The sequence below is a fragment of the Cryptotermes secundus genome, unplaced genomic scaffold (assembly GCF_002891405.2).
Source record: "Cryptotermes secundus unplaced genomic scaffold, Csec_1.0 scaffold558, whole genome shotgun sequence".
In the NCBI taxonomy this organism is placed as follows: Eukaryota; Metazoa; Arthropoda; class Insecta; order Blattodea; family Kalotermitidae; genus Cryptotermes; species Cryptotermes secundus.
Genome location: NW_019737989.1, coordinates 113,036 through 130,131, shown reverse-complemented (window position 1 = coordinate 130,131; position 17,096 = coordinate 113,036). Strand labels below are relative to the sequence as shown.

The 17,096-nt window shown below is 37.9% G+C and overlaps 1 protein-coding gene across 1 annotated transcript in view; it reads right to left on the bottom strand.

Annotated features, from left to right (window-relative positions):
* The window catches only part of LOC111870640 (carboxypeptidase N subunit 2), a 364,124-nt gene extending 347,430 nt beyond the window's left edge, over positions 1-16,694 (bottom strand). The window contains exon 1 of the mRNA XM_023863101.2: positions 16,546-16,694. The gene's annotated coding sequence lies outside the window, so the exon portion shown is untranslated. The remainder of the gene's footprint in view (positions 1-16,545) is intronic.
* Positions 16,695-17,096: the final 402 nt, after the last annotated feature.

Here is a 17,096-nt window from a genome sequence, read left to right as displayed (position 1 = left end):
CAACAGCCCTCCACTGGTCCCTATCCTGAGCCAGATCTATCCAATCCACACCATCCTATCCTATCTCTCTAAGATCCATTCTAATATTGCCCACCCACCTACGCCTTGGTCTTCCCTGTGGTCCCTTTCCTTCTGGCTTTCCCACCAATATCCAATACTCATTCCTCGTCTCCCCCATCTCATCCTCTTTGATTTGATCATTCTAATTATATTTGGAGAAGAATACAAATTAACTGAAGAAGACCTAATATTGTTTAACTTTCTGGATTTCTTTGCGTCACTGTCTGTACCTAGACTGTATACCGCCGAATATTACGATGACAGGTGAATCATAAATTGTATGAGAATTAGAAGGAAGCGGTGGCGGTCTAATGGAGGCAATATTCCGATTGTTTTCTTCAGAGACTGAGGAATACCATGAGAAACGTCCATCAGGATAGTTGTTCAAAACGATTACCTATCATGTAAAATTATATAGCGTTACCGCCATGACAGTCTGTGAAAATTCGTACTTATATTGCAGAAGGTTAATTACTTCCGTCCAGTGTGACTGATGAAGTTTTTCCTTGTTAATCTTTTATCCTTTACATGTTTACGTCGTATAGACAATCTTCAGAAGGATATGAATACAATTGGAAACCACTATTACAATATTAATATATACATACAATGTCATCATAATACAATGTAGAAATCTAGTGTAGTTGTTAAAAACGTTAGATTTGTATATTGTTTTATGGTGACATTACCTACTTACTTATGCAGCTCAGCTCTTCTTGAGGAGAAGCCAAATCTGCAGCTGATGATACACTGTATGTATCTATTAATATTGTAATAGTGGGTTCTAATTGTATTAATATCCTTCTGAAGATTGTCTATACGACGTAAACATGTAAAGGATAAAAGATTAACGAGGAAAAACTTCATCAGTCAGACTGGATGGAATTAATTAACCTTTTGTGATATTGTAAGTATGACGGATCAGAATGAAACAAATCAAACATTTCGTACTTATATGTATATGTACAGAATATCAAGGCTCCTGAGACCATATCAGCAGCGTACTTATGAATTTCGTCTCTCAGTAGTACCAACTCTGCAGCCTAAAAGAATGTCGAGGTAATAGTAGCTTTAATATTACTTGAATGCCCGAAACAGATATCATGGAACTCGGTACATATATCAGGCCATCTGAGGCCATCTCAAGACTATACTCCATAAAATCACCCCCGTCATTAACACCAACATTGCAGCCTTCCAAATTGAATTGTTTTATGGACTTCATGAGACATACATGCTAAAATTTTCTTTCCACTTGCATCAGACACGCATATTACATCGAATGGAAATGGGGGGGGGAGTAGTTCTTCTCAGAATTTGTTTTTTTAGTTTTCAGATATAGTTCACTGTGGAGCACATACTGTTTCCCTGCTCTCCATTATCCAACTTCTGCAGCTGACATCTGTCATCGCTTTCCCAAGATACCCTAAATGTTGGAAGTAAAAACAAAATGAGTTGTCTAAGTCGAATGTCATAACATTTTTGTGGTTCTCTATAATACGTTCTGCATAATATGTTACTATTTAAATTAACCAAATAAGCAGCCATTTAAATTTAAATGTGATCATTCAGTAAAAATATTTTGCATAGGAAATGATACACACTGAGACAGTAATAGCTCTGCAGTACACCATAACAATACCGGAAGCTATAAACTTTATCATGATGTAACAACCACAGACTCTGCAACGAATTTAGCCTTCTTAAAGGGGAAATGACTCATTCATGGCGGCAAATAATTTAGAGCATACAACGACTGAATGTTATTCTTCTGATCTTATTCAGAAACGAGTGGCTAAACAACCCCGTTGTGCCGAAGTAGTTCTTAAGAAGTTGATAATCGTCCAAGTGGTCAATGACTTTCGTGTCTTTTGTGAAGCACGGAAATTAATTTTTCAAAAGAACCCAACGCTGGCGACCACTCTGATCTACTAGAATCCAAATCAAAGCCAAACTCCTTATTTATTTTAGATACATTTTTATATTTTCTTGCCTTAAAGTCTTAAATCTCCTAAGTAGTCTTTTTTCCTTTGGGATTTCCGGCTAAAATTCTGCATGCATTTCTTATACCTCTTACGGGTGGCACGTATCGCTGAACTCATCCTCGTTTATGTGAGTGAAAGGCCTGAGTTGTGAGCCGTACGCATTATGAAACTTCTCAACCACCGAACAACATTTAAAGTTCTTAATGTTGGTATACTGATGTAATTATTGACTTTCTGAACATACCTCCATCGCACTGCTTTTTTTTTAAAACAACATTTCGGACTCTTGACTCTGCATCCGTCCTCAGATAGAAAACCTACTGAGATAGGCCCAATCGATATACCAAGTCCCTATCTGCGGACACCAGAACCAAAGGATAGCAGGATTCTTGCAGCTTCTGCTAGGCATACTTCCTCGCTCCGAGGGCCAAATCTTCTCACCAGCATCACGTTCGCAGACACTGCCAATCGTATTTGTTGCCTTAAGGCGAGATACGAAGTTTTACAACCCTACAACTCACTCACTCACTCACTCATAGAACTGAGTCCTTCTTGAGAAGCCGCCAATTCTGCAGCTACTCAAAACTTCTCAGCATTTTATGGAAGCCGAAAGTTTATTACCGTGTTCAAAATACCCCTCCACTGGTCCCTATCCTGAGCCAGATCAATCAAATCCATACCATCCGATCCTATCTAAGATACATTTTAATATTGTTCATCAACCTACGTCTTGGTCTTCCCAGTGGTCTCTTTCCTTCTGACTTTCCCACCAATATCTTATATGTATCCCTCCCATTCGTGCTACATACCCGGCCCGTCTCATCCTCCCAGACTTGGTTATTCTAATTATACTTGGAGATGAGTACAAGCTATGAAGCTACCCTAAACCACGACAAATAAAGCTAAAGTTTTGTATAAATGTTATTTATATTATATTTAACAATGGTGTCAGTAGCTCAGATTGAAAAACGTCGAAATGTTAAGATGTTACGGAATGAAGGAAAGGGAATGGAAGCGGTGTGGCCTAATTTTGGGTACTATCTCTGCATTTGTCAGTAGCGACTGAGAAAAACTACGAGAAACTTTAGTGAGTATAATCAGTATTAAGATCAAGATTTGAATTTGGTATGTTACGAGTATTTTTTTTTCCATGGCGCTACAGCCCCAGTGGGTCTAGGCCTACCTCCATGAACTTCTCCGTTCACTTCAGTTTTTCTAGATCTTACACATTCGGTAAGATTCCTTGGGCGGGTGATCAGCTCGTCGCTGTATACAAACACAGAAAAACGCACACAAACAAACTAACATCCATGCCCTGAGTGGGATTCGAACCCACGATCCCGGCTTCCGAGCGAGCGAAGACAGTACATGCCTTAGACCGCTCGGCTACCGTGACCGGTACGTTACGAGTATAGAGAGGACAAAATCTAAGTGACACGCAATTTAACGTGATCTTCCGGGGGTGGGGGTGTCCCTCGCCTCGGCCGATGCTTTAGTGGGAAGTGTTGCATGGACTTCCCCATGCCATCAATGCTTTCACCTTGCGTCATGCCGTCTACCGCAGGTGCGCTGAGTGACCACGCTGTTACTCGACACAGGTATACCCGATGAAAGCTGTTTCGTGTCAGGTGCATAAGTCGAAAGCATTAGTGCCTATGCCAACTTGCTCGATTATTTGTTATTAAGAATTTCATAAATTTTGCAATTAATGTTTACAGCAGACAGACCTATGAATACAAATAGCACGTACAATGATGCTACACAGCGTATTCTAGGGTCGTTGAAGCATTAGGGCTTCCCTGTGAACACACAACAGAGGACTTGTTAGGCAATTCAATATTTTGAAGAGAGAGGCCACTACGTTTCGACACATAATATACTATAGGATATATGTGTATAACGGGGGCAGCCTACGCAACAATATTCGTGAAAAACAAAACAGACACCATTGTATCAATATTTGTTTTATTTTGCTGTTGACGCTACATGTTTCGGCCCTTATATTGGGTAATCATCAGGCTTAAAATGATATTAGTTCCAGTTCTTAGATTGAATCTAATTTAAATATGAATCCATATTGTGTTCTTGTGAGTTTTAAATACATAAATACTAAGGCAGTAACATTTAGAATTAAAAATTAAAACTTAAAAATTAAGATTAAAATTGTGCAGAAATGAGACATTTTGTAATAAATCTCTTTAAAACTGCCTAAGTATTTATGTTAATGATCAAGTCAACAAGGATGAGGTGGGCATGACATGTAGCACGAATGGCGGAGAAGAGGAATGCATATAGGATATTGGTGGGAAAGCCAGAAGGAAATGACCACTAGGAAGACCAAGGCGTAGACGGGTGGACAATATTAAAATGGCTCTTACAGAGATAAGTTGGGATAGTATGGATTGGGTTGATCTGGTTCAGGATAGGGACCAGTGGAGGGCTCTTGTGAACACGGTAATGAACCATCAGGTTCCATAAAATGCTGGGAAATTCTTGAGTAGCTGCAGATTTGGCTTCTCCTCAAGGAGGGCTCAGCTCCATAAGCAAGTAAGTAAGTAAGTAAGCATTTATTTTTTAACTGAAAATTCAATTTATGCATTTAAAACTCATAAGAACGCAATATGGATCCATACTGATATTAGATGCAGTTCAAGAATTGCGACTAGTAGCTGATGATGGCCCAATATAAGGGCCGAAACATGTAACGTCAACAGCAAAATAAAACAAATGTTGATACAACAGTGTCTATTTTGTTTTTTACAAATATTGTTATTTAGATTGCACCCTTATATACATATATCCCATATATATGACACAACAGGATGCATACTATTAAGAATGTAACATAGTACACATCACTCGTTAAGAAATGGCTTATGGGTAAAGTCCATCTGCTCTACGAAAGAGGGTACGCCATAGCTTGCATAGGCAAATTTACGGAGAAAATTTCTTTGTAAATATGATTTGGTTCATCCTGGCCCGTCACACTAGCAATAGTATACTAAATAAACACCACTAATATGGTCCTATTATGATAATCATGAAAATGGTTGAGCATGCTAAATATGGGAACCTCATGAATATAAAAGAAAACTTCCACATTTATCGCTTTAATAAATTTAATAAATTTATGGAAGAACAAAACTTGCAAAGGAGAGCGATAACCAGAATAGTACGTTCGACATCATAGTAAAACATTTGTAAACGCCCACACAAATGTCATGAGGCACAAGGCGTGTAAATACACAATTCAACACACGTTGGAACAGTATAACAACTCAACATGGCCTGAACAATTGGACAACGACACTGAAGGTAGGATTAAAAACAAAAAATTCACAATCAAATAAAATCAGAATCATAGAAATACTGCATAATACCCATACTATATTTGAGGAGTCCTATTCTTCACACAACGGAACCAGGAAGTGGCATATATTCGTCTGCCTCTAAAGAGGAAAAGTAGAAACGTCACGAAACAAATTGGTTCTGGATTTTAACAAAAAGTTTTTAAACAATATTTTATAAATAGACTAATTATAATAATTTGTAAATGTTTTAACAAAGTCACATCTAGTAATTTCTATATAATATTATTTTATATCTATGACATTATAATTGTAGTTCCCCTATATATTGACAGCGTCCTTCTGAAGATGGTTGATACGTCCGAAACATATAAAGGATTAAAGATTACAAAACACATTATTAATCACACTGGACGGCATTAATATTCTTGTATACTTTATAAGCATGTTTGAAATTCCCACCAGAACAACAAAATAAAACTGCATACGTAATATGGCAGACGTCAATGAAGCGAGTACATAGTAACCAAATAAAACTTTTTGAGTTACACTTTTACATTTCGTCAGCAGTTTTATTTTGTTATTTCGATTTAAAAATTATAGGCCACAGAAATCCTGACAATAATTTAGAATCACATTGTATTTGTAAATATCGGAAATACGTTCATACTATGATCCAGTACCTCTGTAATAATGACGTAGTAATCCAGGACGTATACTCTACGTCACTGCATCATCGCTCCTAGAGTTGATGGAGTATAAGAACTTTATATTTTGCTTTCTCATTGTTATACCATCATCAAGCTCAGGTCTATGTTTTAATTGATTGTTGTTGCGAAATTGTCATTGATTATTCTGAAGTGACGTCGGAGAGTTTTGTTGAAGTAAAGAATTAAAGCACATTTTAAGTTTTCGGTTCCCGATTTTAATCCGTAGATTTTTGGAATGAGAAATACGTATGTTAGACGTGTGCAACCAAGCGTCTTCACAAGAAGTCTCCGCATGGGGTGTTTTGCTTTTCAGACATGGAAAAATCTAAGAAGATGTTCCCAGGAGAATGAACCAAATGGACTGTCAATCACGTATTATTTCAGGATTCCTGCAAACATCGAAACAGACTTTATCTTTGTGAAACAGAAATACCCTCTTTCATATCTAAGTATTTTGTTTCCCATAAGAAACATGTGAGTCGTTTTGCTTGTACCGACCTCCACTTTTACAATCATGTTCACAGAAAAACAGATAATTTTGTTTAACCAAAACAAAATTAGCAAAATATACAAATAAATGAATTTATGAAACAAATTTCCTAAAGTATACGCAATATACTAGAAATAATTTCAGACGCATTACATATTTGTCCAGTCCTATTCCGAGAATGACACCTGAAAGCTGGAATACTGAAATCAGAGGAAACGTCCATTGTTAGGAAAGTGCTCGGTAGACACATTCCCTTGGCAACTAATGCGCAAACAGCAATCGAATAGTTTATGTTACTATGCAACGGCACTGTAAACAAGCCTTCGCGACGATAGAGGAATCGGTGTTTTCTATGGACCCGCCTCGAGTGTGTATAACGAGGATCTCACGAAGCTGGAATTAGAATTGGGTCAAGTTCTGGAGATTGCAGTCGAAGGTGATTGAGAATAATGGCAAGAAAGGAATTAGACTGTGCAAATAAGACTTCATATAGGCTACAGTGACAGTGAGACTGTTATAAATCCGTTGACAGGATACGACTAGTAATAGACTGAGAATATTAGTGTGTGTGTCTGACGGTGAACTTAAAGTGTGTAGGTCAGTGAAAGCGCTGTAATTACTTGTAGCCCAGTGTTGAATGTATAATGTGTCAATAAATTCAATCCGAAACCCGTCTTATAAGTCACACACAACACCCTACAGGGGGAAATATTTTAATCTTTCGGTTCGATATTTCAAAGATAAATAACACATATATTCAGATATCTAGTATATTATGATACCATAAGTTATCCAGCACTTTTCAGATTGAGTCACTGGTAATATTGCAAACTTTCATTCGCGAGTTAGTGGATTCGAATCTGGGCAGGGTTGTCGGGTGTGTAGTTTTTCACGCTTTTAGTGGATAATCCACGGTCAGTATCCTGAAATAGGTCATGACCGTTTAATTCTTCTTAATTCATCCTCTATTCATCATTCATTGCATTGTTCCTCTCCCTTTCCAATCGCAGTAATCTCTCTGGATAATTTAGTAATTAATCAGTTCTTCTAACCTCTTTCCACTCCGGCTCTCATATATTGAACACCTTCGGCTCAAGTTAAGCCTAATATAGGTTTTGAGGTTTTCAAAGAAAGTCAACCGACGTTTCGGAAGATAATCTCTGGTTGCTCTCGACTCTGCTTGCCACGATCTTGCACGTTCGTATCTTGCTTCCCTTATTTTTTGACCCTGACGTTGCGGCGAAATCTACTTAAACTTAAAAGTTCTTGATTTTATCCTTTATTCAATTTTAGTTTTTACAATATTCTTGCATATTTTTTCAGTGCACATGAAATATTTTATTTTTGGTCCATATCGACATGTATCGTCTGGATTTGAACTTGTAGTTTTGTTCAGCAGAATTTTAAGAGAAAGCTTTCGACATAATTAATCATGGATAAGGAGAGATATGTGCCAGCTTTATTTGGGATTTCTAGCTAGTGAATATTCGAATACGGTTCTGCAGAAACCATTGGAATAGGAGAAAGTCATGATCATACATTTTCTGAAATATGAATGCCGTATTTCCTTTTTAAAAGTAGTAACCATGGTCTGAATTCCGGATTAAGCCTTTGATGTCCGCTTCTTTCAGGTTCGTTGCGCTTTGAAACATAAGTTTGGAAGTACTGCAGACTTAATAAAGTACCAGATTGCCTACCAGGGAAATTAATGCCGTCAGAGTGCCATTCACGTAACAACACTTGGTACGAATATCATATTCATGGATCGCATAAATTCACAAATTAGTAAAATTCTCATAAGCTCAAGGTATTGTAGCTCATGCAGTTAAATAACAGATTCAACTTGCTGGGTAATTAACACACCGGTTGTTGGAAATGCCGCTCACAATTTTCTGGTCTGAGAATTCAGCAGGCAGCTTATATGCTGCCACTAAGTAATTCTGTAAAGCAGAGTCTTTCTTCAAAAGCTAATAGTTTCTCAGCAACTCATCTAATCTCCGCCTTTTCTGCGACAAGAAAATTCCTTACAGTGTTCATTACAGCCAGCTGCAGGCAGTACTCCAAATGAACATAAATTCAACCCAAAATTTCACACCCAATTTCTTTAAGAAATATCTTAATATTACACATCCATCTACGTCTAGTATTTCCAAGTGGACTTTTCCACCTCGGGTTCTCTGACTAAAGTGTTGAATGAAACTGTATGTCTTCCCATATGTTCCAGCCATCTTATCCCACTTAATTTGACTCTCCTTAGCATCCTTAGCATCGTGATGACAAAGTGATGTGATGTGATGAAAATAGTCATGTGGTGGTGGTGGTGGTGGTGGTTATAGGGACTGAAGAAATTTATGTTAATTATGACAGAAGGAACGCGTGTATCCCGAAGAACTCTGGACCACTACAAATGAAACAGAGAGTACTCACTTGGAACTGGAAGTTCTCATGGTGGTGGTTATGAAAATTAATGTATGTGTGATATTACATCTCTCAGACTTGTAGATAAGTTCCTGCGTTTCGACGGACTTTTCTGCCTCAATTTTCATGATATCTAACATGAAAATGGCGGTAGTAGCTTCCTTCGAAACGGTTTGCCCATCTACAAAATTATTTTAAACCACAACCCAAAATATCACAATTTTCAGAAAATGAACACAATAAAACAGGAATCTACATTGTAGATTGTTTATGACTCGCATAGGAGGCCATTTGCTCTGTGAAAATTCACCGAAATAACCTATATTAAAGATAAAGAAACATGGCGTGAATAATTTTTGCCACGAATTTTGGCAATTTTCCTTTTAAAAATGTACGAGAACTACGTATTCACTGCACTTTTGCTTTCATTGAATCATACCTTTAGGTTTTGTCTTCGTTTTTCATTTAAATAATATCAGAACAATGAACAGACTAAATGTCGGCTTTAATCCAAGGTTTTCGATAAATGTAAACGCCTACATTGACTAGTTTCGGTGACCCGTTTCCCAAGTGCATCAGAAATGCTGTATGCATGTAGGCAGTTGAAACAATAGAACCAGGACCCATGCTGCAATAGGTTACAAGCAGACACAGATGGGCACATCATCGCAGTTCGCTCGGCTTCTCGCAGCCAAGCGATGCAATTCTATGAAGTCGCTTCCAGACACTGGGTACATTATCTATCCCGATATATATAGTTATCTGTGTCAACCAAACTTTATGGAGTCTCTTTGTCTTCGGGCAAAGTAAGCTCTCATAAAATATTTTATTTCAGTTCACTTTCTTATTGCGAATATTCCAAAGAGCCTTTCTTCTACTATCGATTTCTCCCATGTCTCTTAAATCTAAAATAATTGATAAATAGGGTATTAATTAGAAAAGTCATTATCCTCCAGTCAATACATCTAAGTTACAATGTAATAAAACATTTTACTTCTCACAAGACTTTTATCTTATTACTAATGTTTCAAACTTTCTTCAACAACAAACTTCTCTGCCTCTCTTAAATCTAAAATAATTTCAGTCATAGCATTCAGGGATTCTGTTAGCACAAGTCACATCCACTCCACTTCAAAGAATCCTTACGAATTATGGTGATTACCTCAGACATTAGAAAACGAAATGCGGGTGCATATGGAAATTGCGAATTTTAAGGGAGAAATAATTCCAGAATTGCTATACGAGATGTGATGTTCTCACGGCCGTTAATATGAAGCATATGTTCTTCTGTGTAGTCCGTTGAGATTCAACAGACGTTTCGGAGGAACATGTCTCCTCCATTTTCAGAGTCGATAAATAAGCGAAGCAAGAAACTACCACGCTTACTACCTCTTTCATGCTGGTTTCTTGCGTGGTCTATTATTTCACCCTCAAATTGCAGGCGACTATTTCCCCCTAAAAGTCGGTTGACTTTCAAAAGACTATACTGCGTTATATCCCGGAAGATACAACTCATCATAACCACCCTATACGAACCTCAAATTCTACATAATGAAGTAGAAGTTTACCGACGTTTCAGATGAATGTGCTGCCTCCATCTTCAGCTTACGATATGAAGGTGGATTATTCCTCCGAAAGGTTAGTACATTTCAAGCAGACTACATGGCGTACATTCCAGTATACTATACTCGTATGCTTTACAGAGTAGCTGTTGCTAACCTCTCCTCAATTCTGGGATTATCATACAGAAGCCTGATCTCTGGCCGTCTAATCACGAATGTGATGGATTTTATTATTACTGTCATTATTATTATTATTATTATTATTATCATTATTATTATTATTATTTGACTGTAGATGAAGCATGCAAATAAATAGGAAATTTAATTTAACTGAATTATCCGTGAGTGGTTTCATTGTCAATCACTTCAACAAACTAATTAATTATAATTATTAATATTGTTGTTTTGGTGATGGTGATGGTAGTAGTAGTAGCAATAGTATATTGTTTAACTTCCATTTTATTACCAATGTGAAGATACTGAAGCTAATTATAAATAAATCCCCAAAGTTTGTTCATAATCAGATGGCATTATGGGCACTTTCAACATGTAAATAAGTTATAGTGAATTGTTTTCCAGTAACGATAAAGAAGATTAAGTAATTCAGAATTCCAGCGACAGTAGAGACAAAACACATGACAAGTGTTTTGAGAGCATATTTCTGAGGAAAATCACTTTTATGACAAGGCCCAATATTTATGTTATAAACACATGCCCTAATTACGTCAGTAAAACAACCATCATTCCCAAAATAAATCCATATTACCGAAGAAAACCATTTTAATGAACCACCCAATATTTCTGTAACAACCCCCCATACCTGTGAACGAAACTGCTTTGGTGAAAAGCCAGACTTAACATTTGTTATCGTTGAGAATATTCCGAAGAGGAGCAAAGCGTAAGCAGCAAAGAACGTGTCTGTAGCACTGAGTACATGAAGTAGGCCTAAGTGTAAGATGTGCCTAGTCTATTAAGTTACCTACATGCATTTTCCCTCCCTTTCCTTGTCTTTGTCGAGAGGTGTGCACTTAGTCACATCTCAAACTATAGCAGAAGTTAGGGCGAAATATCGAATCTACAACCAGAAACCGCATCACCGTGAACAGACTTGCGTCTACCGTTTAGGGGGTGAAGACGTATGCGCCTTATCGAAGGGTGACTGGCACTGCAGAAGAATTAAGCATCCGCATTCATCGATTTGAAAAGTTAGAACCCTCTTCTTTTCATAAAGGCGAAGGGGAGGCAATAGCGGAACAGGATTTTCCTATTGTTAAGATACCAAGTCCACCCTATGTTACACATCTGCCTCCCTCAGCATCAACCCCTCCCTCTCAGTTTCGCCATCAAAGTCAAGCAGCCTGCGTCGTTTCATTTTCAGCCGAGGGCTCTTTCTGAAGCCCAGTAAAAACTTCAAACGGAAGGGCTCCAGAGTAACGCCGAGATATTGGATGCGAGTGGTGAACCGATATATTCTGTTGCGATCTCTGTATTTCATAAAAGCCCAAAGTAAATACTTCACTCCCCACCACTCATCCTTTCAACTGATTTGCATGACTTCAAAGGACATGATTCCTTACGTAGGATCCTCGGTGGCTGATCAATTACCTCAAATGCGCAGTCTCCCCTGGATTCAACAACCTTCTTGATTCGTTGCTAATGCGGACGCGTCAGAATGAGAAACTTTTGCTTTTGTGGTTTAGAATGTTACCATTCGGCTTCCAGCAATAGTAATACTAACCTTTGACTGTCTCTGTGGTGTAGTGGTCAGAGTTCCTGCCTACAGATCCAGAGGTCCCGGCTTCGATTCCCGGCGCTACCAGATTTTCTGACATGTAGTGAGTCTGGAACGGGGTCCACTCAGCCTGGTGAGGATAATTGAGGAGCTATTTAAAGAAAATAACGGCTCCGGTCTATAAAACCGAGATTAACGGCCGTGGAAATCAGTTGCGCTGACCACGCGACGCCTTCCATCCGCTAAAGTTGACACTAACTTCTCAGACAGGCGGCGGACTACGGGCCACGGATTTCTTTAATATTAACTCTTAAAAAAGTTGTGGTTACTGCATGTTCAAACTCCCTCAACGTTCTGAAAGCCGACAACACGTTGTTATATCTCAGATGATAGAACTGTTCATAATCATATTATTGGAATTATGACAACTCTTCGCAGTTCCTCAACGTAGAATATTATGTGAAAATAAAATATTATCGTTGTTTTTAAGGTACCTGTTTCGGTACTTACTGTGGAGTTTTCAGCTGAAAGGGAAACGAAGTACGCAATTCATCGACGGCTAAAATGTGTTTCAGACGCGGTTAGCTGACAGAGTACAGACGTAATGAGTTACAGTACTGGACAGTAACACTGTGAACACAGTCGATGTATNATATGTGCTGTGCGTAGAGAAATTTTAAGCACAGTTGTTAATATATATATATATATTACATGCTTTTATCTCTTCAAACTCTGTATTACGCCGCTTCTGACTTATATTCAGGAGGTGTTCCTTTCGAATCCCGACTAAGGCACCAACTACACTGACTCAGTGTCTAAAGCCATATTACGGGATAGCGTTTCTAATTAGGCGGCAATCGCATCTTTCCATGTTATTTCCAATTCATTCATGTGTCAAGCTGTAATACTATATACTGTCACGAGTATTAGTGGCTATAGACAGGTTTTGGATTGGTGAATCGATTTATTGAACACTCACAGGTCGAAATTACAATTAACCATAACAGTCTCACTGGTTTACACACTCTAAAGACTATTGTAATTATAGCACACAAAGCCTTCTATATCTGCTTCCACTAGTCATTGCTGGGTAAGGAATTTCAGTTGATTAATACTTTAAAGCTTAACTGTGAGCTCTCTTACGAATGAATCAATCCCGAATGACGGCTCCCTTGCGAATGAACTCTCGAATCAATTACGTGTGCCCTTTTACAGCTTCAAGACGAACCGAATATAGATCACCATCTCAAACAGTTCCGCTCTTTTATTCTGTGTTTATCAGTTGTTTCGAAACGTGCCTAGTGCCTTACTAATTTCGTAGCGAGTATGCATTGTCTAAAATGGATTATTCCTCCTTTTAGGCGATATGTCACAAAATTATTTACATAAGCGAAGCAGAACTGCATTACAGTGAGCAGCAGATTCCTTCATCACAAAAACCTGTACGCCTGATGATGGCCAGTTAGGGCGGAACATGTTGTGACAGTGAAGAGAAAAGGACGAGAGAATACTAACCGACGTGGCACATAGACGGAAAGAAAAAAGTGGTACGCAAAGTCAGATCTAAGCAATGCAACAGGAAGCTGCAATTTAATATTATAGTTTTAATCTAATAAATTTTTAACGAAGAAATGATGTGTTTTCTGCGAGGTATAAACTGATATTTTAAGTATTACCCAGATGAGTGTCTGGCTTCAAAGGTTTAAGAGGACATACGAATGTTTCATTACACCCATATGTAATCATATTGTTTGCTTAGGGGCACGTACTCTTTTACAGAAATTTGACCTTGAAATAAGACAGGAAGCGGAGCTAGGGCAGGCAAAGTCACTTCCTGTTCGATAGTTTATATATAATTATTTGAGGCAGCATCAATTTTGTATGGAAAAACTAGACTTAAATTGCACCACTGCTATGCAGCTGTTCACGGAGGATACTTCTCAGCACAGACTTGTGGCTCGCGTGCATCCGGATTGTTATGGTGCATAATGCAAGAACAATTTCGTCGCTACAAAGTCGCAGAAATTAACGCGCTGCTGAACTGTGTTTTGTGCGCATGATCTGCGAGACCATGCAACTGTAAACTGTCAGAAGCCCTCAGTGTTTTGTAGTGCAAGATATCTTTTTAAACAGTGAGGGATATAAGAAGCAAAAGTGTTTGTTACAAAGACATATATCTACATATGTAGCCCGCCATCCGACGTTTCGGAAGACCATGTCACCTCCATCTTCAGAGTCGAAGTATAATCCATGCAGGAAATCAGCATGAAGCAAGTAGCAAGCAGGGCCACTCTATTATACCCGAGAACATAGAACCGTTCGTAATAACCATTGTAAGAACCTCAAATCCTACATGATTTTTCAATATGGGCTATTACTAACTCCATTTCTTAACTTTCTAAATTGAACACAAATAGCAGTTACTTGCTTATTAAGTCGAAACCATACACCAAAACAATGTTATGTGGTATATTTAATCTGCTATAAATTACACGTCATTAAGAAACACTCGTATAATTGTGTACGTATTTCATGAAAGAGGAAAGTTTCTTTATTATCTTCCGTAAAGATGAACCTATTACGATATATAAGAAGAATGATTTGTTCAATTAAAGCTTCAGTAATTTTACGAACGTCTTCGAAGTTCGTTTGAAATATATAGCATTGAAGAGAATACTGTGAGTTTAGCCCCGAAGGACGAACGTGGGAACGCACAAAAATAGTCCAAAAACTCTTAAAATCGAGTTATATTTTGAGTTAGAAGACAAAAACCATAATTATAATACTCTCCATAGTCACTGCCGTGAGAATGTCTCATCTCACAAAACATAATTTTAAGGAACTCGGTGCCGAGTATTGTTATAATCTGAAACGTATTCTCTGTATTTGTAATAATTTGAATGAAATATTCTCCTAAACATCTATAACTTCAAGTTTTGGAATAAAAATTTGAAAATCTTTTTCTAATATTTGAACGGAAGTGAAGGAAAAGGTAAGGTAACGTCAATTATTAATCGAAATTTCACGAACCAATGCAAGAAGACGGTGACAACTGTAGTCAACCTCAACGTATACATATAATAGACATAGTCACATTCTGAAGGTATTCAGTATAACTCTCTCTGATGTAAGAATAACGCGAATTTTAAGTTAAAAATATCCACGAACATTTTCCATCTAAGTGAAAATAAGTTCTTTCTTAATTTCCTACACTTTATTATTCCTGCCTTATCTTATGAGTATTTAACACGTGCCGATGATGATTTGGTTATCCATACGATACAGTAGCTAATTATGGTCCTTGAACAAGGGAGTAACATCCTTTCCTCTAGATTCTATTGTGCCATATAATCGCTTTGTTGCAACTTATCTGTTAAGTCTCAGTATCACATGCAATCGAACTCAAGTGCCGCAGGCACGCAGTAAAGTTAACTAACGTCATAGAGCACTGAATTTCTCGAGAAGCAAATAAGCGCTCAGGTGTTTGAAGAATTACTAATCTTTTACTGAGCCCGAAGGCTTATTACCGCGTTCACAAGCGCTTGCAACTGGAGCCGGTAGTGACCAAGCTGAATCAAGCCCACACGCTCACCCCAATTTCTATAATCAGGTTCCATTGTAATATTTTCTCCCATCTAAGCCTAAACATCTGAAGTTTCCCTTCCCATGCGGTTTAGCGACTGAAATGGATTCATCTGTCTTATTCACCAACCATTTTCTATATTTATTCTTTTCCTCATTCATTCACCCTAATATAATTTGCTGAAGTATATACTGTTTTCCTGAGAACACTAACCAGCATCCCTCCATCTGTCACTGAAAACTTAACGTTCAATTGGATCATTAATGCAAATATTTTTATTTATGGATTTCGTCGTTTAAGATATTTTTCAATTCTGTTTAAGAGTTTCGAATTTTGTTTAGTTCCCTCGTACTTTCAAAAATACCCCAGCTAAAATTATTGAATAACAAACCGGAACGAATATATCATATTTTCTTATATACGAGTGTTGTAATTATGCAACACTAGGGAAAAGAAATTTTCAAAACTGTAAATGCAGTACGCGAAATACGTCAGGAAAGGAGAAGTAGCACACGAGTTAATTACTGACAATTCGCAATAAATTTTCACACCTTAAAATTTGCTACAATATTTTGCAATGACGGGTCACAGAAGTCGCGTTTGCATCCTATCTACAATGAAACCATTTTTATGATAACTGTACAGAAGTTATGGTAATAAGTGGGGAATTATTCTCATAGTGAATGTTAATACTTACTGGCTGGCCGCTCTAATATGTCGTCACCGTTACGTGTGCACTGACCATGCCAATGAGAGGTCTCGTAAACTCAGGGTGAAGGCGGAAGGGAGCCGATTCACTGTCAACCGAGAAGCACAGAAGCACGCAGTTGACTGAGTTCAGCGCGATGGCACTTCCCGCGCTTTAGTACCTCCAGGGCGTTCGCGCGTGCGCATTTATGACGGAACTCATTCCAATGCCTTTCATGGGAGGGGTTGGTGAAAACACCATTTTTTTTCTATTCTTTCCTTCCTCCTGACCTGAAAATCCATTCAGCTCTTTCGTTATTCTTTTCCAAGTTATTTTCTGATTAGGAAAGGAAAGATTCCATAAAATACTGCATGGATTTACGATTTCGTATGTTATTTCGCACTGTTGTCTTTGGAACATCTTATTCGGTTTAATCTTATTTGGAATAGAGATACTGGGCGAAATGTTTAGAGTTGGTCAATGTTCCACCTAGATTCGACATTTCTAACATTTGATTATGTATTGTGAAAATTTTTACCGTAGTTTCAGGACTAAATATT